The sequence below is a fragment of the Canis lupus genome, chromosome 6 (genome assembly GCF_048164855.1).
Source record: "Canis lupus baileyi chromosome 6, mCanLup2.hap1, whole genome shotgun sequence".
In the NCBI taxonomy this organism is placed as follows: Eukaryota; Metazoa; Chordata; class Mammalia; order Carnivora; family Canidae; genus Canis; species Canis lupus.
In genome coordinates, this window is record NC_132843.1 from 69,913,397 (window position 1) to 69,940,074 (window position 26,678).

Consider the following 26,678-nt stretch of genomic DNA (forward strand, 5'->3'; position numbering starts at 1 on the left):
TTGAATCCTCATTCTGCTTCTATCACTCACTGTAGTGTTTTCCTCCTTCTATGCCTCAGGAGCTTCATTTGCAGTATAAGGAGGTTGGCTTGACACTTGATGCCATCCCCAAACCCCTCCTGCCTTGACTCCATGGGTCATCTGTGCCTGCTCCCCCAGGATCCCACAGACTTCTGCCCTGGGTGCTCTCAACAGCCTCATAACTGAGAAGCATGAACAACAGAGAAACTACAGTAGCTCTGGTTTACCAAAGTGATGAAGGAAATAACTTTGGGTACTGATTGCCCGTTAGTCCTTTAGAAGATCTCTGGAAAATACACTGGTGTTAGGGATAATTAAAGCAAAGCACTCATTCATTCAAATTATTATGTACAGGAACACTTGACTATGGGTCAGGCACTGGAAGTAAGCATTAGAACCACATCAATGAGTGAAACCAGGCACAGTTTTTGCTTTTCCAGAGCTTGTGGTCTACTAAAAGACCGGCATTAATCAGTCAGTCAACTACAGAAATATGTGTAAAGTGACAACTATAGTAAGTGTAATAAATGGGAAGCACACAGTGCTTTGGGAGTATATAGTGGGGGGGGGGGGTTAATCTATTTGGGGAGATCAGGGCTGACTTCTCTGAGGAAGTGACAACTGTCTGCTATGCAAAGGAGATAGCAAGGCAAAAGAAAGAGTGTTTTAAATGAGAAGAATGGAATGTGCGGTCTCCATGAAGGGAAGAAGCATGACAAATTCATGGTCTAAGAGAGGCCGGGCAAAAGGAATTACTGACAGCCAGGGAGAACATGATGCAGGGTGGGACTAGAAAATGTTTAATGTGTGCCTTTTTTGACCTAGGAATTGCAGCTCTAAGAATTGGTCCTAAAAATCCTTGCTCAAGCCCACAAAGATGTTATACACACACACATACACACACATAATTAATCTTGGTACATAATCTTGGTACAACAATGAGTACCATTGAGCTGTTAAAGGAAAAAGAGTTAGATTTACATGTACTAATATGGGAAGATAAAGTACTAAATGAAAACAGTAAACTGCAGAATATACAAAGATAATTTACTTCTTAAAATGTATATTCATATTATATCATGCGTATATAATACACAATTCACTAAGCAAGAAATGAACCCAAGATTATATACATCAAATTGTTAACAATGATTACCTCTAAGGAATAGGAATGCAGAAGGATTTTATTTTGTCTTGTTACGTGTCTGTCTTGCTTGAGTTTTTTTTTTTTATAATCAGAATATTTTATAATCAGTAACTATTTCTTGGACCAAAAAATGCCATATTGTGTTTTTTAACAAGAGAGCATACCCACCCATCTCCTTGAAATCCCCCAGTAAACCCATGGCCTAAATTAATCTGAGGTTTGTGTGACCTTGGAGCAACTAAATCACCATTCTAAATCATCCCTCACCTCCTACCTGTTTTCCCTCTTGTTTTATCTTCTCTTGGGTTTAGTGGAGAAGAAAAGTGAGTTGGGTCACATTTGATTAAAAAGAAGGAAGAAACTAAAGAAAGGAAAGGAGAGTGGGTGGAAAGGAAGAAAGGAAAGAGAAAAGGAGCCCTTCTATCCCTCTCCTCACCACATGTCTCTCCAAGAGTCACAGAGCAAGAGTCATTAGGAATGAGAAAGAAGAAATGCCACCAGGTGTAAGGGTACATATTCCAATGAGACTGGCAAAACAGCACAGGGTTGGGACACAGAATGGCAAGAACCACAGCAATGATCATCCCCACCATCAGGTGCAGACTCTTTGGTCGGATCCTCACTACCTTATCTCAAGGTAAGGATTTTACGTACATTAGCACCTTAATTCTGCATTTAAAAACCAGTAACTTCTCTCAGCATCTGTTTTCTCATCTGTATCATGAGGAAAGCTTGCTAGCTTGCAGGGCTCTTTGAGGATCAAGTGAGACCCCACATAAATAAAAGTATTATTTGTTCTATAATTGATATTATTGTCACTCCAGCTACTGAGCCAGAACAGAGAATGCTCACTAGCATGAAGTGCAATAATCCTGGTATCCAGTGGTTACCATGTGGTTGCTCTTTAGATCTGCTGAAAAAAAAAATGGTGAATGTGGAAATAATTTTAGTCCCATTCACAGATTTTTAAATGACTGACTGTATGCTGGGGAGAGGATTTGGCCATGGGGAGGGGTGGTCGCTAATACCACGCAGCTGCTATGGCTGTGAAAATTTAACCTCAAGCAGCCTAAACATTCATTTTACAATGTACACTGCTGATTACTTAATTATGTCTAAAATATAAGTCAGACACACTACAAACCCCAGGGAGTAAATTACACAGATCTATGAAACAACATCTATGCACTCATTCTGGTCTCACATTTCTGAATTATCTCTTCCCCCCCAGTGAATTTGAAAAATTTCCTCCTTCTCTGTAAAACGTATGGCTATTGCAAACAAATGATCTTTTTTTTTTTCAGTGCTATAAGATTGGTGTAGGAGAGCCTATCTTCAACCTAACATTTCGGACACTTACCAACAGGTTCTTATCTTTATGTATATTTGAACTAGGAGATCTACATATGCTTGATCTCAGCATGAACCTCCGTATGACCTGATTTTGTTACCATGGTCACCAATTAGATGAGTCTTGTTGACTGCAGAACAACAGTCAAAGGATTTCTATTAAGTTCCAGGGCAGAATAACAGTCATATTTTGTGAACACACTTTATAGATTATTTTTCCCATTTGCTTGCCCCAAGGTCTGCCTCCCTCTATCTGCTGAGAATGCAGTTGTTATATAAAATTCAAAGAAAATGCTTCCTGGGGCCAGTAATTAAATTTTCTTATAAAATAGATGGATCAGCTGGGACTCCCAGTCCCCTCTTCTCTTTCTGGGATATATCAATGTAGGTCCTACTCAGAACTTAGCTATAACCATCTTTCCCTAAAATAACTTCACCCCCACTCCATGGTCTCACACAGGAACATGTATATGAAAATACACCACACCCTGTACTGATTATCAGCCATCCTATAGATGCAAAACACTTAAGTGTATTTTTGAAAGGTTCAGCTAGGTGACATTCTTCATATAATCATTCCAGCCAACAAGTGTGGTCCAGTGATTCAACAACCTCACAAAAACCATGCCTGATAATTTATAAATGTTGACATTAACAGGTAATATGTAGGTACTGAATGTTTTATGAGTGTATCAGTTTCCAGTGGCTGCCATAACAAATTAACACAAACTTGGTGACTTAAAACAACAGAAATTAATTTTCTCATAGCCTGGAGGTCAAAAGTCTGAAAGCAAGCTGCCAGCAGGTTAGTGCTCCCTCCAAAGTCTCTAGGGGAGAATCCTTCCCTGTATCTTCTAGCTTCTGGTGGCTCAGCCATGTCTTGGTTTGCAGTTGTATGACTGCAGTAGAGCTCTTAACACAGTCTCCATCTTAACTCAGTCTCCTGGTCTGTGTCTGTGTCTTTGCCTCCTCTGTCTCTTATGAAAATACTTGTTATTGGATTTAGAGCTCACTAGATCATCCAGGATCACTTCATCTTTAGAACCTTAATTACAACGGCAAAGACTCTTTTCCCAAATAAAGTCACATTCACAGGTTCTGGGAATTAAGATGTGGACACATCTTTTGGGGCGCCATGATGCAACTCACTATAATGACATGCTTTCCTGAAGGTTATATGAAATTGAGCTTAGAATTTTTATATGTGTAATGTCAGATCCTTGTCACTAATTTGGAACTTGATACAATGCCAAAGACTATTTACAAGAATATATACTTCCCTCAGTATTTATTAATCAAAGGTTAGAAGTTTGAGTTTAAATTGGTGATTTGGGTATAAGAACACTGAGAAGTCTTATAAAATCCTAATGAGGGGCGCCTGGTGGCTCAACGGTTAAGTGTCTGCTTTGGCGCAGGGTGTGATCTCAGAGTCCTGGGATCGAGTCCCACATTGGGCTCCCTGCATGGAGTCTGCTTCTCCCTCTGCCTATGTCTCTGCCTCTCTCTCTCTGTCTCTCATGAATAAATAAATAAAATATTTTTTTAAATCCTAATCTTAGGATTTTTCAAAATGGTTCTAATATCAAAATAAACTCCAAACACCAAAGGCATTCTGAGGATGGTAAAGAGACAGAAGAAGGACTGGAGTATATAAGACCATTGAAACAGGTCAAAAATGACCAGGTAGGGGAGAACTAATAAAATAGGTGAAAATTATCAACAAGCCATGAGCAACATGGAAGATATGGCACTGGCAATATCTGTGAGCACTTCAGGGCAAGAGATCAGGAGCAGGGGCCATCACAGAAGCTGTTCTGTTTTGTTATTGTTTTTTATTTATTCATGAGAGACACACAGAGAGAGGCAGAGACATAGACAGAGGGGGAAGAGGGCTCTCTGTGGGGAGCCTGATGTGGGACTTGATCTCAGGACCCCAAGATCCCAACCTGAGCCAAAGGCAGACGCTCAACCGCTAAGCCACCCAGGTACCCTAGTGTAGACTGTTTAAAACAAGCAATCTCCTTTGAATCCACAGAAGCTGTTTTGTTGATAGCTGTGAGGATGGTTGGACTGTGCGTGTTGTATTCATGAAGCTACTCATCGGCATTACTTTGCGTCATTGTGCCTTTGCCATGCATGCACTTGTAGGTTATTTCGTTCTTGTAATGCTTGCTTTTGACCGTGTAGCTTCATGTTTCAAGCTATTTCAAGCGTAAATGCATTCCTCCTCGCACATGCCACAGAGTCTGGAGTGGAAAGTTTGAGGGTTTCTTATTTGTTTTGTTTTTTAAGCTCCTACTAAAGCAACACATTATAAATGGGGTGCAAATTAAGGTTTGTACTCTTCATATACTGTTGTAGAGATCTTGCTTTCTGTGCCCACTTTCTGTCACCCAATACCTTTAGAAAAGGGATTCTCTGTCTCTTCAATTGCCCTGTCACTAAATCCACTGACCACCTTGAGTAATTCATTAGTTTCATATCGCTGCTGTGACAAGTTTCCATAACCATGATGGCTTAAAGCAACAGAAATTATTATCTTATAGTTCTGGAGGTCAGAAGGCAGAAGAATTGTGTCTCACTGGGCCAAGATCAGGCTATCAATCCATTCTGGAGACTCTCTAAGGAGAATCCATTTCTTTGTCCTTTCCAGCTTTTAGAGGCTGCCCACATTCCATGGCTCTTGGCCATCCTTCTGCACCTTGGAGCAACAACACAGGGAGATCTTATCACACAGTATCACACTACCCTCCTCTTCTGCCTGCCTCTTCCACATTTAAGGACCCTTGTAATTATACTGGGGCCACCTGGATAATGCAGGCTAATCTCTCATTTCAAGGTCCTTAATGTAATCACATCCAAAAATTCTCATTGGCCATGCAAAGTAACATATTTTCAGGCTCCAGGGATTCAGACATGGTCATCCTTGGTAGGGGGCATTATTCTGCCTACACAGCAACAGTACAGATCAAGATCAAGGCAGGCTACTCCTCCTGGTTTGGGCACATCTCCTCTCATTACCAGGGATTCTCATTAAATCCTATGTAGGTGGAAGTAGCTGGCAGGGGGAGGAGAGGGCAATTAGATACAGGTAGCTAATGGTCAAGTCATAAGGAGCTGAGTGTCTGCAGTTCAGAAGTACAAAACTACCCCTTTCCAAACAATTGTCCTAAAACTTCCACTCCAGATGGGAAATGAATTACAGGTGTACTTCATTATACATAAATACCACATAAGGAAACCCACTTGCTCAATCAAGGAATCACAGCACTGATGTCAACCAACTCTCACCCTGCTGGAACTCCCAGCAGTTTGTACCACTTAAATGTCTGCTAATGGGGCAAAGCAGTTGCTACTGGGCTAATAAGTTGGCCATTAGCAGCTTCTTAAGTAGCAGGCTGAGGGAGCTCTGCGACATAGTTATAGCCACTGAGAGCAAGCCATCTTCTCAGTTTATAAAAGATCCTAAATTGGGGCAAGAATTGTTTTCCCTAAAGGTTGACTTATTTGGCTCCAAATATGGAGACAGCAGTTGTTTAAGTTACCAAAAAAATGTCTCCCTTAATAAAGATATTCACTCTGAAAGTCCTTGCCAGGCTCTTCCTTTGGGCATTCAACTGTTGGTTTACAGACTATGAATTACTTCCAGAGACACTAAGGCATAGAGAAACTTTTAAATAAAGCTTTAAGACATACTATTCAATCGATCAGAAATGAAGATAGAGCACCATTACAATTGTAATATGAATGTCCCCAGTTAAGAGTGCAAATGAAGTCAGGGTCACATTAAAGCTGGCTCTCACTATCACTAATTAAGACCCTCCTGCTCATTCACTCATTCAGTAAAGACTTACTGAGCACACAGTGGGGAGTGATCTAGGCTAAGAATTTCAGCCAAACCCTGTGCCCTTATAGAGTTTGCATTCTATAAATGGAAAGACTGAAAATAAACAAAAAGTGAGTGAATTATAAAGTATATCAGAAGGTTAACAAACACATAGCAAAAGAGCAGAGGGGAACCAGGAGTGCTGGGGCAGGGGGCAGGCAGTAGTGAAGGGGCATCTCCTTGAGCAGGTGACATTTAAATAAAGGCTCGAAGGAGGTGAGAGTGGTAAGCCAGGAGGAAATCCTGGCATGGGCAACAGCTAATGCAAAGTCCTTGAGGCAAGATGGGATCTAGCTTATTTGAGGACAAGTAAGGATGTTGGTGTAGCTGGAGAAGAGAGAGTAGATGCAGCTTTAGAATAACCGGGTCTGGGCCTTATAGGATGTTTTAAGGACTTTGGCATTTCTTCCAAAAGAAATAAAGAGCAACTGGACAATTGAGAGGAGAGGAGTGAAGGAATCCCATTCCTATATCAAACCTTCCTAGCTGCTTCTGGGGAGCCCCAAAACAATGCCTACAAGTTGGCTTGTTCTCACATGGTTCTCTCCTCACCAAAATACCTCCCCTCACCTCCTCCACCAAAGTGCTCTGCAAAATGCCCATGTCTGGCCAGACTGCTGCTCCCTGGTACTCCTGAGCAGCTAGCCCTGGCACGCCAGAGCACTGCAAGTGTGACTTTCCCCACCCCATCCTGCCCTCAGGGAGTCAACTCCCAAAACCATACACCTTTGACACAGATGCTCAAAACCTTTCAAGAGAATAGCTCCTCTAGTGTTTGGCCTTTATACCAAACTAGTAAGCCATTTCTATTTCTTAAAAAAAAAAAAAAAAGACATTTCTGAACATTTTTCAATTCCTAACAAATATACTTCTCTTTTAATTGAAGATTTGTCTTGAATTATGTTATCTTATAGCTCCATTTTCTTGAGTGTATTATTCCTTTGAAGACTAGCCATATGAATCTAAAGTCCAGCTTCAGGGATCCCTGGGTGGCTCAGCAGTTTAGCACCTTCCTTTGGCCCAGGGCATGATCCTGGAGTCCTGGGATCGAGTCCCACATCAGGCTCCCTGCATGGAGCCTGCTTCTCCCTCTTCCTGTGTCTCTGCCTCTCTCTCCCTCTCTGTGTCTCCCATGAATAAATAAATAAAATCTTAAAAAAAATAAAGTCCAGCTTCTTTTCTCCCCTCTCCTTTGGATTTACCTAATTTTGAAAACCCCTCTGATGGCAGAGAATATATTTTTATTGTATTTTCCCCAATACTGACCACCAAGCCTTGCATAAGTAGGTAATCAATATTAGCTAAATTAGTGTTTATTAGTTCCCCATGACCTTGACCCTGTGCTAGACACCAAAGCAATCACAGAAGTGAAAGGAATCCTCCTCCCTCCCCTCCAAACAAGCTAATAATAGAAGAAAAATCTGGCAAATAACGTCAAATAATGGTAGAATGTGGTTAAGCACAAGAACCAGACATTACAAACCCTGGCTCTATGAATTCAAGGAATAACTGGGTGGGATCAGAACATGGAGAATGGTTTCCCAGAGAAAATAGGACTTGAACTGAAACCCTTTAAGGATGAACAGAACCGGGATCCCTGGGTGGCACAGCGGTTTGGTGCCTGCCTTTGGCCCAGGGCGCGATCCTGGAGACCCGGGATCGAATCCCACGTCGGGCTCCCAGAGCATGGAGCCTGCTTCTCCCTCTGCCTGTGTCTCTGCCTCTCTCTCTCTCAATCTGTGTGACTATCATAAATTAAAAAAAAATTTAAAAAAAAAAAAGGATGAACAGAACCAAACAAAACTTACAGAGTCACCAACACTCCATTAAAGAGGGAGGTGTAGAAAAACGGGAAGCCACATTTGTGTTGCTTAGGCTATTTTTACAACCAGCCTTGTTAATGCCTATGATCTGGCCTGTAAACCCTGTGTGGAGTTTTACAACATCAAGTTAGGGAATGTAGAATAGACGTCAGCAGAAATCCTGTTAATGTTCCATCAGCAACAATAACAAACTACACTGTACTTACTTCTATCAAATGAGCTTAAATAACAAAGATAAAAGTGTGTCTAGCTTTGGGATAAAAGAAGTCAGGCAGTTGGGGACACTGAAGTATTTGTTGTAGGTATTCAGGATCTGGTGATTGGCACCAGGAATTAGCACAAGTACATAATGGAGGAGACTTGTTTACGGACAGGTGCAGGTAATGTATGGGGCTTAGGAGACACAGCTCGTAATTGAAGGGGAAACTACCTTGGCTGCTGAGCATTACACCAAGAGGCATAATAATGCTATTCGATGTCATGATGGCAATTAGCCTCCTCCTGTAAGCAGAAACCCAAGAAGTTGTTGGGAAATAGGCCATCCAAGACACTGGAGGCAGAGTTGTGGGAATCAGGATGCCCAGATGGGAAAGAGACCAGATATTCTGCTGTTTGATAAATATACGAAACAACTAACTAATTGGCATTCCTCTTTCACCAATGAAAAAAATGTAGAACACATGCTTCAGTAAAACAAATACATCTATAATAAAATATAGATAGTTTATATCTATATAACAAAAGCATTAAAAATGGCCATAGGAATCGTGAAAAGTCAGCATAAAAGTTGGTTATCTAAGAGATAAAAATTATTTTTGTGTGCTGCCATACAAAGGTTTGTTATCTCTAGATGCTCTCTGTTGCAGGGGAGAAAAGTATAAAATTTTTTAGTCAAGCTGCATACTCTCTATACCCAAGAAGTGGTGTTTAGTGGTTTGACACCATATGTGTGGATTCCACAGATCATCGTTTTACCCTGTTGACTGAGCCCAAGTCCCTGCTAAGAAATTAAAATTGCATGAAATGTAAAGACTTTACATTTGTGCAAAAGATTCTCTAGGCAAGACTTGAAGAACTAAATCATATACAAAAATAGGTTACTGGCTAGGAATCTGGTTAGTTTTTTTCATTATGGAATAAGTATTTTGAAAAGTAAACCATTCACAAATATACCTAATGCATAAAAATGGATTTGTGCTTATATGTGCTTCGAAAGTTGAGTTTACTGCCTTTGAGGGATTTAATTACTAAACAAAAAAATCAATTGTTTTTCTTTTAAAATAAAACACTAAACAACCTCAAAAGGAGATTATAGTCAGATCCTTGAGTCACTATATTTTCATTCTCCTTCCTTGTTTTAAGTCTTAGCCGATTTGTTTTTTAGCCATGTGATTTTAAGGTGATCATACGTACAGATTTGCTCAGGACAGTGCTGGTTTACACTTGATGTCCTGGCATCATTATTTAACACATCTCACTTTCAAAAATGTCCCAGGCTATCTGATAAATTACATGGTTACCCTGTATAATACAGATCTAAGTAACTTGAAATCTACTGTGTATTTTGAAGTCAATGAAGAAGGCAATATTTTGGACATTCTTCGCATTACCTGCACAGATAAAGTCAAAGCTCTGTTACAACCCACTTGGGAGGTTTTGCTAAGTACAAAAGCCCCCATCCATGAATTTTCTGTGTGTGCATTTCCAAACTCAAATGAAAATCCTGTCATCATCCCCTTCTCATTAGCAACCACCCCTTTCCCTAAACACAGTAGATAGTATTTGCAGGTACCCAAATGAAATCCATCAACAAGAATTTATTGAGCCCCCAAGACATATGTTAGATAATGCAAAATCCCTGGTAGTATCAACCATTTGATCAGACCATGATTCCTCACCACTCCAGAACTCCTTGTACTAAAAAATTTGTCTTCCTGGTCCATTTGTGGGAGCTGAGACTTAAGAAGAAATGGATCACCTCATGGGGAACAACATAGCCTAGGAGCAATTCCAAACTCTGCCCAACAACCACTCCCAAAACCCCTGCCCTGACACACACACACATTCCCCTTCCCAGTGATAGCAGAGTACCTACAAAAGAGACATAGATTCATTCAACAAATGTCCTATTTTCTGGCTCTCTATTTTTTATATGCTGAATTGGTAATGGAGCTAATAAAGGTTCAAGATTGCTCTTTCTGGGGGCCAAATTTTTCTTTTCTCCATGTCATGCTTTTTATTCAGAAAATAATTTTCTTTGCATTGTTTTCACAAAAGCTTTCCAACACCCCCAAATAATGCAGAGAAATTGGCTTTTATTTGGAGCAGGCTTTTTCAATGCACACTGTATCTCTCAGCACATCTATTATATTAATCTAAGCTTTAATGATACAATGGGTAAAAACAGTGTACGGATGTGTATAAATGAAAAATTTAATAGATTTCCCTCTTAATGTAATAGAATTGGCATGAGGCATTGGGAACAGGAGTGAAAGTAGTCACTCAAGCATTGTGTTTACATGATATTTAAATACAAGTGGCTGGGGTATAAGTACCCCTAAGTACACCTGAAAGGGATGGTGCCTCCTAATCATTGTTTCAGCAAGTGACAGTTGTTTACACAACAGCAGCACATTCGCTGCTGATTTGAATAATAAACATGCTTAAATACCAGCTGGATAATAGAAGGATAATTGAAACATAGTTTAAAGCTCTGATTTACAGGCATTGTAGCAACACTTTTATTTGCTGTACAATGCCACACTTCTGTGCAGTCTCTGAAAAAAAAAATTTAAGGCATTGTTTCAAACATTGGGGTCTATTAAACTTGATTAATGCACACAGCATATGTATCCATAGCCCAAGCCATGCCTGGGTGTACTTGAGATAGCTATTGTGCAATGTGTTTTAGCAAAACACTTGAGGCTATAATAGAACCATTCAGGAGGCCCTGCAATGCGAGGTGTCCACCAGAGCCCTGAACGGTGGTACCTGACACAGAACAAGAGCATGTAACCTAGGTCCTGTGATTCACAGGCAAAAAACAACGGGGTTGACCTGGATGATCTCAAATTGTAAAATTTTAAAAAGTGATGATTCTAAACCCTATCAAATCTTCCTCAGTGTTTTCATATTCTTTTTCCTTCTTCACATGCCCATTGCTACCACCTTAATTCAGGCCAGTTTTACCTTTTAGCTGGTCAACTGCATTAGGCCTAACCTGGTACCTGTTCCCAAACAGCCCAGACACAATCGCCAATCTGGAGTTAAGACCAACTGCCCGCTTGGGTTTGTCCTCACAGGTAGGCAGTAACTGGCAGGTGTTAGCTACCACTCAAGTTTTCAAATTCGATGATTCTGAAACATGATTGAACCTGTTCATTTGAAATAAGTCATGCCCGGGGAAGTTACTTCTGTAACCAAATTAGCAGGAGTCTAATTTGCCAACCAGAATTCTAATATTTTCATCGATTTATCAATTTAGTATGGGAAATATATCTCAGAAGATAACTCACCCTGGTCATTCAGGATACTCTCTCCTGGAGTGATGGCCTCGGAGGAGCAAATTATATGTCAGAAAGTTGCTTAATGAACATAAAGTAAAAGCAGAAGGAATGGGATGAATTGCCACTTTCCACTCCAGGGAAAATGCTAGTGAAAGTAATAGCACCCAGGCACCAAGCCAGACACCTATTATCTCTAATTCTTCTAAAATCCCCCAGGAATTATTATTCCCTTTTAAATATAAGGGACTGATCGAAGGCCACATCATTGCTGAGTTATAGCATCCAAACCACACTATTGCTAACTAATTACTAATCATCATATTGATGACCAATAATTACTAGACATTAATATTCAGACCTCATTCTTTCCCTCTCCCTCCCTCTTTCTTTTTCTCTCATTCTATCCTTCTTCCTTTCTCTCATTCTCTCTCCTCTTCTCTTTTCCTCTCTCTCTCTATTCCTCCCTCTGTCTTTCTCTCCCTCTCTTTCATTTTCTCATTCTCTCTCTTTTTCCCTCCCTTCCTTTCTCACTCCTTTTCTCTCTCCCTCTCTCTCCCTCATTGGGCTAAATAAAAATGAACAGGTGTTTATTGTCTGACTCTTCTTTCAGTGAATCCCCTGCACCAGTCACAGGGCCTTACACCCCTTAGAGCTGGTGGATGCCCCACTAATATTGAATGAGTGATTGAGTGAAAGGTTAAATGCACCTTACATGATTGTTGCTTAAAGCTAGACATGTCTTTCTGGTAATATGGCCTGGCATGTGGTAAGAGAATTTGGATAATCATTGTATCTCCAATCCATTAAGAAATAGTGTTGTTTCCTCAAATATCAAATTCCATCTGGTATGAGTAGCTTATTAAAATTTAGTTCCCATCACAATCATACTTGAAATTTTACAGACACATTACCAGCATCTTTTTATGTACAAAATACATTTCTTAAGGATTGGAATAAGAAGATGAAATCCATCTCATCTTGTTACTCATCTATTCAAAAACAGTTCCAAAACCAGGAGTTGCATTTTCAGAAGAAAGGACAGCAGAGCCCAGAGATTTTACTGCAGTGCACTCTGAAAGCCAGTCATGGGGCCATCTTGCCCTCAGATCTCCTTCTAAGAGCATGTGCTCCAGTCACAGTCACAGTCTCCCAACTCCAGCTGAGTGTAGGAGTGAGGGCAGTGATTTAACAACCTGAAAATACTAATAGTGCTAACAATATATTATAAAATGTATTTTTATGACTACATGGTAATCTGATCTATAGATGAACCATGATTAAGTTGACCAATTCTCTCATTTTGGACTTTTATGGTGATTTAATTGTCACTGCATGGAGGATAAATATCCTTGTAGTGATATGTTTTCCTATAATCTTTGCAAGTTTGATGCATAAAAAGTGATACCTTGTTTTAATTTGTATGTAGTGGATTACTAGAGAGACTAAACATTTAATGTGTCAATTGGTCATTTTATAACTTCTTCTGTTAATGTCCTGTTTATATCATTTTTAAGGGATTGTTTTCAGTGATTTCTAGAAGCTCTTCATTTATTAATAATATTAACCTTTATTTTATATAGTGCAAATATTTTCCCCAATTTATTTTTCTTTGAATTTTGTTTATTGTTTTTGGGACATTCAACAGCCATTTATAATCTTTATCTCCCTAGCTATCCTTTATAATAGAGGCTGGCACTTTCCCAGACTCCTTTGCAGGCAGGAGTGGCCATATGACCAATTACAGCCAATGAGAGAGTTATGAAAGTTGCTGAGTGGGGCTCTGGGGAAAAAAATAGTTTTTATAAGAAATAGATTGCTGGCATTCCTTTTAGGGATCTTGCCTACTTGCCTTTTTTTCTGTGTGGAAAATGAATGTGAGCCTAGAGGTACATCAACAATCATCATGCAACCATTAAGTAACTTCCATGATAACAAAACTCTATACTTTAAGGATAGATAATGGAAGAATGAACACACCCCAGGTTTCTAGCCGAGCTGGACTACCAATCCAGATTGCCTATTTCATGAGGTAAATAAGTCATTATCTATTTAATATAGAATGAAGTCTGGTTTTTACTAGTGATGGATATCCCTAATTAAAATACATTTATGGGAATATGATTTTTTAACATAATAAAGTATGCCCACTTTTTTCTTTTTTAAGTCTACTAGAAAAATAAATAGATGAAAAAAAAAAAAGAAAAATAAATAGATGAATGCTGAATGCCTTTTGACCTATGAAGAAATATTTTCCTTACACCAAAGATGTCATCTATATTTGCTTCTGATACTAGCATGTATTTTATTTTTGGTTGAGGACAGTATTTCTTCCATGCAGGAATTTGTATTATGGAATGACTGAGAAGAATCTTTTTTTCTCTAAATGACAATCCAGCTTTTAAAATACCATGTGTTGAATACTCATTTGTTTTCTCAAAGGTACTTAAAATGTCACCTTACCACTTTGGTTATTCAACCTTGAAAATACATTTTATATCTTGTAGAGTAAACCTAGTCTTACTCTTTTTCCTCAGACTCTAAACCATTATTTCATGTTTAATCATCAGGTTTAGAGTAATTTTCTTATGTTCCAACTGTAACCATTGGAAATTTTTATTGAAATGGAATTAAATCTACAGATTATTTTTCTCCTTAAATATTATTTTTATCTATTCACTTGGATTTCTCTTATGTCTTTCAATAATACTTTATAGTTTTCTTTTGATAAGTTTTTCCCTAGGTAGTGTATAGATTTTGTTGCTATTGTTGACACATTTCTTTATTTTCTAGTAGATTCTATGGTAGACAAAAAAGTAAATAATCTTGTTTGCCTTACAACTAGGTTCCCTCCCAAACTCCATAATTCATTTAAAAGTACTTTAATACTTTATATTTTTAACTATATCATCATATTATCTGAAAATAACTATAATTTTGTCAAGTTCATTCTAGTTCTATACTTCTAGTTCTTTTTCTTGTCTTATGCTTTGGTATAATTAGAGAAAAACCAAGATGGGAACAAGCATCATGATCTTTAATGGGCCTTCCTCAAGTGTTGTAATAATTTTTATGAGGCTACATATTGATATAAAATAAGTCATCTTCTTCCTGTAGATGTCAAAAAAATAAAGAGAGATGAAATGATAGGAAAAAAACCTAAAATTTCAATAGCAATACTTAGATTACAAAATAGAGTCAATGGGGCACCTAGGTGGCTCAGTAGTTGAGCATCTGCCTTCAGCCGAGGTCATGATCCATGGGTCCTGGGATGAAGTCCTGCATCAAGCTCCCCACAGGGAGTCTGATTCTCCCTCAGCCTATGTCTCTGACTCTCTATGTCGAAAGAGGAAAGAAGAAAGAAAGAAGAAAGAAAGAAAGAAAGAAAGAAAGAAAGAAAGAAAGAAAGAAAGAAAGAAAGAAAGAAAGAAAGAAAGAAAGAAAAAGAAAGAAAGAAAGAAAGAAAGAAAGAAAGAAAGAAAGAAAGAAAGAAAGAAAAAGAGAAAGAAGAAAGGAAAGAAAGAAAGAGAAAGAAAGAAAGAAAGAAAGAAAGAAAGAAAGAAAGAAAGAAAGAAAGAAAGAAAGAAGTCAATAAAGAACAGAAAATGATATGCTGGGAAAATCGTATTGTTTTGAAGGACAAACTTTAAAGGCATGAAAGGAAAATGGATAAAAAGGATGAGACAGAGAATGATAGAACTGGAGATAATGGGGAGCTAGCACATGAATAAGTTAGTGCCTCTGAAGCAGAACACAGAATAAATGGAAAAGAGAAAAACCCAAATATATAAATCTGTGACAAAAGACCCATTTTTTGAGCTAAAGAGAGATTTTTAAGTAGATCTTAAAGACTTTTCCAGACAAAACTAATGAAGAGAAAATCACATCTAGACCTTCTGCCAAAACTTTTGAATTACAATGATGATGAAAAATCCTACAAAAACTCACATTAGAAAAAAACAGATTATCTGCAAAGAAACAAAAATAAGATTGGCTTTAGACTTCTTAGCTACACTAAATTCCAGAAAGCAACAGAGAATTGTCTATAGGATTTTGAGGGGGAATAGTCGTGATCCAAGATTTTAAAGCCCTGGCCTATTGTCTTTAATGTAAGACAGCAGGAGAAAGACAGCCTTGGCTAACCTAGGTTTAGAAAATATATCACATGTGCCTGTCTTGAAAAATCACTCAAAGATGCTTTGCTGAGAGAGTCCTTAGAGAGAGAAAGAGAGCGCAACATTAAAATCCAAGAATAATATAATAGTATCAGCAAACACACACCGTGCTTACTGATGCCAGGGCTCTTCTAACATCCTTGTTCACGTTAGCAGACGAACGTCACACTACAAAGTGCAGACTATGAATACATGGTACTGATGGGGAGCCAAGGGGCAGAGAAGGCAAGTAACTGCCCCAAGGTGACATGGCTAGTGGATGGTGCCACCAGTGTTTGGACACAGGAAGTCCTCCAGCACGTGAGGACACTTACACCATGTCAGCTGGCTCAGAGCAGCTGGATGCCCACCCACACATGCCTCTGCATTCCACCTGGGTCTCTGCTGGCCACAGATGGTTTCCCAGTTTCCCCTACAGCATTTCAAAGACATAGATGCTTGAGTCAATGGGGACAAACATTTTCAGGAATTGTCTGCTGCTGTTTTATAAAGAGGGAGAGAGAGGGTACATGCAAAAGATAGTAAGCTCAGAAATGCAAAAAAGGGGGGGGCATTTCTCTTTTGGACAATGCCTATTACAGAGCATTCGAACACTGCAAGAGCTTCTCAGCAGCTTGAGAGTCACAAAGGTGGGTGACAACATTTATCTGCTCCGTAGAAAGGGAGAAGGAGGTGAAGACTCCCTCACACAAAAATCCACACTGGCTTTTCTCGTTTTAGTTTGAGCTTTCCCAGTGGGCAACCTCAAAGATGCTGGCCCCGGCTCACAACCCTGAAGGGGCAGCCATCGTGGGAAAGAAGGGTGGGCCCCAGCATAGGAATCCAGGCCTTGAGCCATCTGGGTTGGGTCTCAGCAAAATTCAGAAGTAGATGAAGTTCTGCTTGGAGGTCTGATTGTTCTGCTTCGCACACTCCCTCTGTGCACGTGGTGGCCACCCGGCCTGCTCCCAGTCAAGCCCCTGCCCCTGACTCTGGGCCTCCTTGAACACCTTCCCTCCAGAGCCTGGTCCTGCCAGTCTAACAGTCTACTCAAGGCTGAGACAGTGCTGGCTGCTGATAAATGAATTCATCTCCTTGCCAGATTACAGATGGGTTTTGTTCTAGTTAAAAGTAGCATTTTAGCAGCTACCTTCAATGCCTCCTAATCCCTAGGCTGGGAGGTGAGCATGGGGTGGGTGATGAGGGACAGCGCACTTCCTCCTCAAGTGGTGCAGCTTCTGACCACCCCAGAACAAGCCCTGGGCTCATTGCATTGAGTTTTGGCACACTGTCATCTCCTGGCTCCTTTGTTCCTGATTAGCAAGTTCTGGAAAGTCTGTGAAGGTTAGGTCCCATGCCAGCCAGCCATGACCTGAGGTGTTCTGCAGCCCCGCCCTCTCCGGGGGGACACTCCCCTTCCCAACTGCGAAGACAGAGACAACCCGCTGCCACCTTTTCAGAACGTGTTTAAAACAAGCTGCTTCTCAGATGTCCTTGAGAGCAATTAATTCTCTCCCTGCACTTCTGTAGCACTCAGAGTCCTGCTATCTTGAGCCTCCCATCCCAGCTAGAGAGGCAGAGCCTTGGCTTGGTCCAGGCAGCCAAAGTGCAGTGCATCTCCCCTCCTCTGAAGACCACAGAGAATTCCAGGCCTTCCTGAAAGGGCCATCTCTTGCCCTGGAAGCAGAACCATCATCTGAGGCACCAGCACGAGCCTGTGAATGAATGGATGTCTGGGCTGAGGAAATAGAGTCTGTGTTCATTTCGCAAGGGAGTCAAGAGAGAAGCAAGACAAGATCGGCCTCCTAGAGCCTCTCCTAGAGAGTCTCTATAGGGGAAGAGAGGCGAAGGTGGAAGGAAAGGAATCTGGATTTGCATTCAATAGGATATTAATGGAAATGGAAGTGTAAGTAATTCTTCTGGAAAAGTAGAAACCATACCCATAGAGCTTCAAAAATAACCCCTTCTCCATCTCTCCTGCCCAGGCCCCACTGTCACCCAGGTGTCACCAAGATTATCCCAAAACTCTTCTTACTAACTGCAGATTCTGCCCTGGCTTTTGTCTGACTCCACTCTGTCCATCACGCTCTTTCCAGAGCTCCTATCCTGGAAATTAGTGCCATCATGTTGCTTCCTTGTTCAGATCCCCAGCCAGTTCCTCTGTCTGCTGAAAAGGGGCTGAGTGTCCTCCATCTGGCTGTAAACTCCTCCCATTTCCTAACCAGAAAATACCCATTATTTTCCCCCAAAAGCTCCAGCCACTCTGAACTTCGTGTTTTTCCCCTTGAACAACATAGGCTCATCCACAATTCTAACCAATTGGAATACGATACTTTTTGCCTTTTATATCCCACAGCCACTCCTCACCTCTTCTATGAAGGCATTTTAGGGAGTCTGTGGGCTGCCACTGCCCACCTCTATTCTAGTCTGCAACATATTGTACTTTAATTTTGCATGTCTGTGTCTCTCCCACTCAAATCCAGGCTCCTCTAAAGTGGGGATGGTGTCTTATAATCTTTGAATCCTCATCATCTACCTTACAGTCTGAAGTCAAGTAGATGCTCCATAAGTATTTACTGAATAAAGAAGCCTGGAGGAAAATAAGCTTCTCCACTCTTCAGTCTCTGACATCACCCACATATCCAGCTTGCTAGAGAGGGTGATTCCTAAATATTGTGACAGTGACCCCACAAACCACCCATTCCCATTGGATTCTCTTTTCTGTTGGCTTCCCTGCCTTTCACTTCCCACACAACCCACTTATGTCCTCCCTGGGACTCTTACTGATATCTGGAATACCACCACACCATACCAAGAAAGATGCTCAAAATTCAATTCACCTTCTTCTGTCAGCCTACCTTAAACAGTTGCACTCAGGTCTGGTTCTTCTTTTTGCCGTGTCCCAGCAGATGAAGAGATATACATTTCATACTATATTATTCTACCCTTGGATTCTTAAGATTCTTTTTTTCTGTCTTGGGTATGTGTGTCCCAACTCCCTGATGAGAGCTCAGTTTCCCTAAAAGTATAAACTTCTGGATCCTCCCAAAGCTTCCTGCCCGCTGCATTACCACAGGTGTGATCATATCAAGGGGAAAGTGGGGGAGAACACAAAACCATCTGCTCTTAACTTCAGATATAATGTGAAGACAATCATATGAATCATCAAAGGATATACTTATAGTATTGTACTTTTATAAAGTACTTTAATTTTATTTTCTTTCTTTTTTTCTTTTTTTGACAGTTCACAAGGCAGAGAGCTTTAAGGTAACTAAAATGTTAAAAGCTCAACTTAAAGCTATTCCAAATAAAAATCTCAATTTTTGAAGAAATTATATGTGAATTTGGAACAAATAAGATTCCTTGTTCCAGAATTATTTTTTACATACAATGTTGCAGAAAATAAAATATTCTTAGTGCCTGGACTCCAATCATGATGTCTAGGTACCTAATGCAATTTGCATATGTCCTGCTCCAGTTCCCTGAGGTAGAGTCCTTCTACTGCGGAAGGCCTTCATTTTCTTAGGAAATTTCACTCTTTAATCTGAGAAGTTGCTGGAATCTGCTGTGTGTGAAGAAACAGACATTGCAACAGACAGCTCCCACCACCACCAAATAAAACCCCCGTTGCCATCTCTCCACCACTGGGAAGCTTGCTGGAAGGGTCAGATATCTCTCAGCAACTCTCAGCAGGGCACTTTATTTTTCTGGATGTGAAATAGATATCTATGCACCCATAATAGCTTATAAAAAGTTCTATTATAGTATGTTACACTGTTACAGGTAGTTTGGCTATGTTTTATTGCTAATACAGTCATTCAGTACCAGCCATCTCCAGGCACTGTGCATGAGCTGAGGATACCATGGTGAATAAGGTGTGTGGCATCTCTGACTCAAGAAGCTTGGATATTTCTGAAAAGGCAGAAATTGTTTAGGCCATATGTGTGATGAGCATTACAGAGGAAAGATACAAGGTGTTATGGGCACATATAATACAGAGAGAAACTAGTCTGGGGTGGGATTCAGGAAATGCCTCCTGGAGTGTGTGACTTTTAAAATGAGACCTAAGGATTAATAAAACATACTCAAAGGAGGGGCAAGGTAAAGTAGGAAAGGCCTGGAGAGAGGAAGACTTAGAACGCACAACCGTACAACACAAAGTGGCAGAGCCAGGATTGAATGCAACCTGAATGCAGATGCAGTAACCACTATGTCCTGGGGGTTAGGAGGTAGGCATGTCAGGCAGGGCTTTATAGGATTTCTTTCCTAAAAGAAATGAGAAAAAAAAAAAAAAGAAATGAGAAGATACTGAAGAGTTGTTAAGTCAGGAAATGGCAAGATCCTTCTTAGACTTTCAATAGACCACTTTGGCTGCCATCTTGAGAATGGATTGGAATAAGACAAAGATGAGTTCAGGGAGACCACTGAGCAAGAGACACTGGTGGCTGGGACCAGGTGGAAGCAGTGGTAGAGTAAAATTGATGGAACCCAAAAGAGCTTCAAGTGGTAAGGTCTAGACTGACCTGTTGATTGGCTTAACAGGAAGGCAGAAATTGCCACTCAGTTAGATGGTTTCATTTGCCTTAACTTAGTATTTCTAGTAATTCTATATATGTGTCTTAATTTTCTGTATTGGGAAATGAAGATCTAAAGAAATAGGTACTTTTAATGTCAGAGAGGCTGTAAATGGTGAACACAGGATTTGAACTTAAATTTTGAAACTTATGTAGATAGGTCTATCCTTCCAAGACTCATGTCTTGGTCATTTTGTATTCCAAACCCATGGGACACATGCTTGGCACATGGCAAGAGCTCAATATGTTTTTGAATTAATGAGCAGGAGGAAAGGCATCCATGGGTTCTGGCTGACATTGGCTCTTTGGGCATCATCAGAGAGTAACACGTCCTGCTATCCCCAAGCTGCACTATCAAAATCTTCCAGGCCTGCTGGTTCACCCAAAAGTACCCAGATGTCATTTTTCTTTGCCTGTCAGACTACACCTGGTGACACCTGCCCCTTGGCCCTCTCTCAGCTGACCATCTAGAGTCCTGTGTCTGCACCTCAGAGTCTCATCTATCCCTTCGGTTAAAAAAAAAAAAAAAAAGAAAAACTTAAGCTAAATTAAGCTGGACAGCTCAGGTGTTATTTAAGTTCCTCCAAAGTCTTAGTAAATTTCACAAATATTTAACAAGCAAATTAATTTATGTAAAAATCTGTACATATTTGATAAACTTGAACCAATTTAATAAATCCTGTCCTGTTTTAATAAATGCTGGATTAGGGTTAGACTTCCTACAAACAGTAAATACATAAAGAAAATATTTGTTATGTGTGTATATGTACTGTACCTGCCTTTTCAAAGATCAAGAAAAGATTATCTTTGCCATAAGGACTTTTAGACCACTGTTTTGTGTGCATGTTTGTTGGGAAGAAGAGGGGAGAGGGCACTAAACACATGTTAAAACTATTTAGCCAATGATGACTTTGTGGACAAGATAGCATGCCAGAGAAAGCACCAAAAGCACTAGCGACATATATCTTCTAGGGTAGAGTAAGAGCAAGGGAGAGACTGGACCTAGAGTACCTATATTCCATTTTTATAAATAGTAAATGCCTTTGCCACTCATTCTTTCTCCCTTCACTCTTCTACTTTTGTCCAAGCAACAAAATCTTATCAGAAAATACTATCCATCTTTCTTCACAACTTAACTCAGACTTCCACTCTTGTGTGAAACTTTCCTTAGCCTCATCTTCACTTCCAAGCAGAATTCGTACTTGCTGCCCTGGAGTCTGAAAGCATCCCATAAATATTGATAGGACAGCACTTATCCTGTTGTAGTTAGCAGTGTGCAAGTCCGTCTCCCTCACTGCACTGTGAGTTCCTTCATGGTGTCATCAACAGAGACCTGCATTCTTTCAATGAAATTTGCTGAGAAACAGTATGTGCTGGGTGGTATGCTAGAAAATGACAATGCGATGGAAAGAAAATGATAGGCAGATGGTCTTTGCCTTCATGAAACTTACAGTCCAGCTGGGTATGGCAGATGCTGTTGGTGTTTCACTGATATCTTTTCAGCATTTACCTTCATAGATGGTAGGATTTGGTGGGGGCGTGTGGGGGGTGGTGTTAGGAGGACGAGGAAGCACTCTCAGCATACACAGGGCAAGCAGAAATACCAGAGATTTAATTTCTCCACAAGAAATCCTCAAGCAATAATGGATGGGGAGTCTGTAGATAAATACCTTAGCTTCTCTATCCTTGGTTGGGATAACACTGGGGCATGTTCTATACTGTTTCCCAGTGTTCCCCAGCAGGATTGAGCTCCAGCTGTCTAGGGTAGTGAGAGTCTTGTCTATGTCCAGTCCCTTCATGGGCTGACTTCCTTTCCTTTCCTATCTCACATCCCATTTGCTACCAGATTTCCCTGGGATCATCTCCCAAATAAACTATTGACAATTGAATCCTTTCTTCAGGTCTGCTTCTAGTGAAACTCCAACCAAGACACAGAAGAACAAACAAGGAGTCATCTGATCCCTGCCTCCTGGTATCCACACTCTGTATAATCCTCACCCCTTTAATGTAGGCTTGTGAGCTGGACTTACTGATTTGTTTGTAGAGGATAGAATATGGTACATGTGATGGGATGTCACTTCCAAGATTAGGCTACAAAAAGATAGTGACTTCCATCTGAGTGCTCTCTCTCAAGCTCCCTAGGGAAAGATGGCTGCCATGTTCTGAAGCAGCCCTGGGGAGAGGTCCACGTAGCATAGAACTGAGGCCTGCCAGAAGCCACCTAAATGAGCTTGGAAGCAGATATTCTGAGGCCTGCCAACCACCAAGTGAGTGAGCTTGGACACAAATCCTTCCCCATTTGAGCCTTGAGATGACTCCAGTGCTAGCCAACACCTTGATTGCAACCTTGTGAAAGATGCTGAGCCAGAACCACCTGGATAGGCAGCTCCTGGATTCCTTACCTATGGGGGCTATTAAATGTTTGTTGTTTTCATTTGCTAAGCTTTGGGTAATTTGTTCTGCAGAAATTGATAACCAATATGAGTGATATGATGGTATTCTAAGAAGATGGTGATATAATATCAGGGGCTGTCTTTCTCCTTTTATTAATTGTCTCTCTGAGGCAATTTAGTTCGTGAAAAAGGAAATCTTGTCACATTGCTGAAAATAAGGGGGGGGTGATCTCACCTGCCTATCTTGTCTATACCTGGAAGAGACCCAGCTTCCATGTCAGCTTTTTAGAGGTCCTGCCCGTGCTCTTATCCCACCTGAATAAAACCATAGACTCTGCCACAAAAAAAGGGATTACACAGTGCAAACAAGAAGTTCCCGAAGCCACTCACCTTTTCTATGGGCTTTCTTTGCACCTAATAACCCATAGCTGTCTTCTTGCTCATCAGGAGTCACTCTTCATGTTACAACTGATATCCACTCTGAACACAATTGTGTCAGACATGCTGCTGATAGGGGCTGGAAGGAGCTGCCATAATTGCCCTTAATTGGGTCCTTCCTGGGCCTGAGGCCTTTCCATTAGCTTCCAACTTAGATTGAAAGATTTTTTGAAAGACATAAACTATCAAAACTCACTCAAGAAGAAATGGAGCTCTGTACATTGCTGATGGGAATGCAAAATGTACAACTTCCTTGATACACATTTTAGTGGGGCACCTGGTGGCTCAATCAGTTAAGCAGCCAGCTCTTGATTTCAGCTCAAGTCATCATCCCAGGACCCTGGATCAAGCCCTGTGTAGGGCTTCATGCTTAGCAGGGAGGATTGAGGATTCTCTCTCCCTCTACCCTTCCCTCTGCTCACACACACTCTCTCTCTAATAAATATATCTTTAAAAAAAGAAAAAGAAAAAATGTTTTAGCAGTTTCTTATAATACTAAATATGCACTTGCTATTTGATCGATCAAATACAAAACTTGTACATACAATGACTTGTACATGAATATTTTCACATTGTATTCATTATGTCCAAAATATGGATTGGAGGAAGCGATATTCATCAACTGAGGAATAGGTAAACAAATCATGCTATATACATGAAAAGGAATACTACTCATCTATAAAAGAACAAACTATTGATACATGCAAAAATATGGACAAATCTCAAAAGCATTATGCCAAATGAAAGATGTCACACACCAAAGAATACAGAATAAATAATTCCATTACATGAAATTCTAGAAAAACCAAAGTTAAAGTGACAGAAAACAGGCCAGTAATTGCCATGGGTTAGGATAAAGAAAGGGAGCAAATGGTGGGTATTTGTCATTTCTAATAGCTGAGTAATATTCCATTGTATACATAAACCACATCTTCTTTATCCACTTATCTTTCGATGGACACCGAGGCTCCTTCCACATGCTGAGTGAAGTAAGTCAATCGGAGAAGGACAAACATTATATGTTCTCATTCTTTTGGGGAATATAAATAATAGTGAAAGGGAATATAAGGGAAGGGAGAAGAAATGTGTGGGAAATATCAGAAAGGGAGACAGAACGTAAAGACTGCTAACTCTGGGAAACGAACTAGGGGTAGTAGAAGGGGAGGAGGGCGGGGGGTGGGAGTGAATGGGTGACGGGCACTGGGGGTTATTCTGTATGTTAGTAAATTGAACACCAATAAAAAATAAATTAAAAAAAAAGATAAAGAAAGGGATTAACTATAAATTGGCAGAAGGGAATTTCTGCAGTGATAGAAATATTCTATATTATGATTGTGATAATGATTACGCAACTGTATACAGTTGTAAAATTTTAAATTGTGTACTTTAAAATGGTGAATTTTATTATATGAAATTTTGCCTCAATGAAACTGATTTTTTAAATAGCAGCAGGTTTCTGTTTTTTTTTAAGAATTAGTACAATCTGAGAACAAGAGAGTTATTCAAATGTTTTTTTAAAGATTTTATTTTTTTATTCATGACAGACACAGAGAGAGAGGCAGAGACATAGGCAAAGGGAGAAGCAGGCTCCCCGAAAGGAGCCTGATGTGGGGGACTCGATCCTGGATCCCAGGATCAGGACCTGAGCCAAAGGCAGAAACTCAACTGCCGAGCCATCCAGGCATCCCTGGAATTGTTTTTAATTCACAAACATAATAACTCAGTGGAGGAAGTGAACAGCAGAATTCACTTTAATGAAACCTGACTTGGAATTTAGAAAATTGCCTTGAGAAATTCTCCCAAAATACTGGCAAAAAGACAAAAATTTGAAATTTAAGAAGAGAAATCATAGGAGTCATGGAGGATAGAGCCAAGAAAGCCAACATCAATACAAAAAGATATTCAAAAGAAAAGAAAGTAGTGGATGAGAAAAAACAAATAACGAAGTAATTGGTTCTTCTAAGCAATAGAAGAGAAGGTCTCCATAAGGAGGAAAACCTAATTTTTCACATTGAACAGGTTTGCCAAGTATCAGAAAGAGTAAGAAAAAATCAGAAGTGATCATGTCTTACCAAATGTCTGAAACTGTTTCATACATATCATATACATTTCCAGATGGACAAGGTTAGCAACAATTCAAAACAACAACACTACTCAGACTGTCATTGAATTCTCATAAGTCACACCAAAAAACAAACAAAGATAGCAGAAAGATGTTTTATATATAATTCTTACCACAAAGGTTTTCCACAGAATTCTCTATCCATTGTAGCAATTATTTCTCCTGAACACAAAGAAAAGGAATTCAAAACTTTTTTTTATTTAATATAGTTGACGCACAATTTTACATCAGTTTCAGGTGTACAAAGTGATTCAACTTCTCTGTCCATTATGCTATGCTCCCCACAAGTACAGCTATGATTTGATTATGATATGATTGGCTATATTCCCTAGGCTGCACCTTTCATCCCTGTGACTTCATTCCATAACTGGAAGCCTGTACTTCCCACTCCTTTTTGCTTATTTTGCCCATCCCCTACTCCCTTCCCTCAGGCAACCACCAGTTTGTTTTCTGTATATTTATAGGCTTGATTCTGCTTTTTGATTGTTTTGTTTTTTAGAACCCACATATGAGTGAAATCATGACATTTTTTGACATGCACGTATTCAGAAAGTCTACCTTTATGCCTTCCTATAAAGAAAGCACTCATGGGGGCACCTGGGTGGCTCAGTTGCTTAAGCAACTGACTCTTGATATCATCTCACGTCCTGATCTCAAGGTTGTGGGACTGAGCCTTGTGTAAGGCTTGATGCTCAAACAAGGTCTCTCTCTCTCTCTCCTTTTGTTCCTTCCCCTGTTCTCTCTCTAAAATAAATAAACCTCTTTTTTAAAAGTACTGATAGAAAATTCCACAAAGTGAACATGAATTCATTCAAAGATCTCATGAAAAAGGAAGACATAATACACACATGACTTAATTGTGATCAATGAAACCAGTAATATATACAATTACTCCTAAATAAGTGTTGATGACATAACTATGAAAAAGTATGGTTTAAAAAGAGGATATGGTAAAAATACATCAATAAAATTAATTTTAAAAAATAATTAATTAATTTAATTAATAAAATTAATTTAAAAAGAAGATATAGTATAACATAAGTACTGACCTGGAAATAAGAACTGACATTTTCTGAGATTCAAGAGGAGATGGAAAGAAAGAAAGAAAGGCATAGTTAAACTTAACTTTTTGTGTAAGAGGATAATTTTAATTCATAAAATTAAGAAAGAAAAAAATATTTTTAAATGTTCATTAAAAATGTAAAGATCCTCACTAGTAGAATGCAATTAAGATGTTAACATTCCAAGTAACTTTGTGAGGAGGTGG

The 26,678-nt window shown here is 39.7% G+C and overlaps 1 long non-coding RNA gene across 1 annotated transcript in view; it reads right to left on the reverse strand.

Moving 5' to 3' along the window:
* The window catches only part of LOC140634768 (uncharacterized), a 44,969-nt gene extending 18,495 nt beyond the window's left edge, over positions 1-26,474 (reverse strand). The window contains exons 1-2 of the long non-coding RNA XR_012032151.1: positions 26,461-26,474; positions 25,525-25,573 (exon numbers count right to left, since the gene is read on the reverse strand). This is a non-coding gene — a long non-coding RNA (uncharacterized lncRNA). The remainder of the gene's footprint in view (positions 1-25,524; positions 25,574-26,460) is intronic.
* Positions 26,475-26,678: the final 204 nt, after the last annotated feature.